The sequence below is a fragment of the Desarmillaria tabescens genome, assembly GCF_030435595.1.
Source record: "Desarmillaria tabescens strain CCBAS 213 chromosome Unknown EV420scaffold_198, whole genome shotgun sequence".
Taxonomy (NCBI): domain Eukaryota; kingdom Fungi; phylum Basidiomycota; class Agaricomycetes; order Agaricales; family Physalacriaceae; genus Desarmillaria; species Desarmillaria tabescens.
In genome coordinates, this window is record NW_026848497.1 from 14,953 (window position 1) to 16,968 (window position 2,016).

Here is a 2,016-nt window from a genome sequence, read left to right on the forward strand (position 1 = left end):
TAGGAAAGCTTGGAAATGTCTCGCTGACTCCGGAGGATCAGACAGTATGATTGGGTCATCGGGTCGGTTCCCCTTATTTGAGGAGCTGATTTCTTCTGCTAGCACCGGCGCCAGCGGAAGAATCGAGGGTGTGTAAACCTGTCAGCGTGAGTGCTGGTTTGAGCCACACGAAGGAATTTGACAACTTACTTTGAACAGCGCTCCATGGACCTGGAGAACCCGGAAGTCATTCGACATCTCGTTTATGAACGCTTCCACGCTGGCAGGATTCTTCATCCAAACTTCTCGTAGATGGGCAGGTGCCCATAAAGCAGGTCTTTCGGACGACACATTCGTATGTAGGCGAGGAATCATGGTGAAGACGTGACGAGTTTAACTGCAAGAGAAGTCAGAATAGTTCGAGTCATTCAGAGGCTGTTAATAATTCGAAAAAGGAAAAGAACCATCCGCGTCCTTAGGCGCCAAATACCATGACGTTTATGATCTCTAGTTTGGGGTCTCCACGTTTCGAAGAGGGGAGGAAGGAAGGGGTTGAAGGACCTTCTTTTGCTTTGATATAATAAATGCGACCGCGTAGTAACCCTACTCGAGGATGATGGGGTGATGGCGATGTACAGATGAATGAGAACAATCAATGCGTGATGGTACCGTGCTGAATCAAACAAACGCCCCTGCGTGACGAATGACGCCTCGGCTTTGAGAGTCTAAAATAAGAGTGATAGAGTCAAGAGAAGTGATACAATGATACTGCGAATAAAAGATTAGTCATACACGATACACTAGCACGCAACCACAAAGAGGGAGCAGAGTATGCAAAAGAATCCTCTGATATCAAGTCTCATTGCTCGCTCCAAGGATTCCCCGGGACCAGGCGGCGTCGCCTGAGATTCTTTCGGCAAAAAAGTCACCTAAAACCTCCCGCAACCTGCTTCTTAAAGCGATGTCTTCTTCTTGTGTCATATCCAGCGTGTCCGCCATATCAGAGCGAGGTTGTAGAACCTCAAAGGCAGCCTAGAAGAGTGTTATATACGGACAAGTCCTTGATGAGGAAAAAGACCCACCATAACAGAATCTATCAGCGATGCAGAGTCTGGACCACCGCATTCGCTGCCTACCACCCTCGCGCCCCCACCATCTACAAGGCCTTTTCTGACAGCCTCCTTGCCTACGCCCATGAGGCCACGTATAGCGCCTTCACGGGTACCTTTGCTCTTGTTCGGCGATATGAGAGCTAAGAGGAGCGTTTTCATTATCCTGGGTGAAAGTGAGGGATACGTTGTCGAATGTTGGGTAAGCAGTCGTGATAACGTCTGGGACGCTGATGTACGGAGATATGTCGCATGAGTGGGGGGCAAAGAAGAGTGAAGTAGGGTAGAAAGTATGGGCGGAAGTATTTGGTGGAGCTAGACAAATCTAATCAGCATCAAGGTGACTTTATAGGAATTGAGTTTTCAGGCGCTGATAGGTCATTTCATATACGCATTGGTCCTTATGACACGGAGAGAAACATTCTGGGGCGAACCCCAGAAGCGGTCTTCGGGGACAAGATGACATCGGGGAAGCCGGCGTAGTTTTGGAATACCTCGCAGCGCCTAGACACAAGAGCCGGGAAATACAAGACTCACATATGGTTCGACGAACAACGTTTTATTCTCCATAAGTGAACTGATGACGTCGAGGAGCACCTCGAGCACACGGCCATCTTGTTCGCTCTGCGACCCATCCTTGAGTGCACCCACCACTCCTTCGCCGACCCACTTGATGAGATAAGGAAGCAGCGCCTGCAGGCCGGCGTCGTTTTTTAGGCTGGCTAGTGCCGCTGTTCGTTTGGTGAAGTCCGGAGATGGGGGAAGTAGGGAAGAAGTGAGACGACTGTAGTACAGCTGCAGCTCGCGTGACAGAACCTGCTTGACAAGCTGTTGCTGTTGCTGTTGCTGCTGTTGCTGTTTTTTGGTCGTTGCGGGTACGGTTGGCGCTGTTGTCCCGTTCATCCGAGGTGGTGACTTCCCGCCTTCC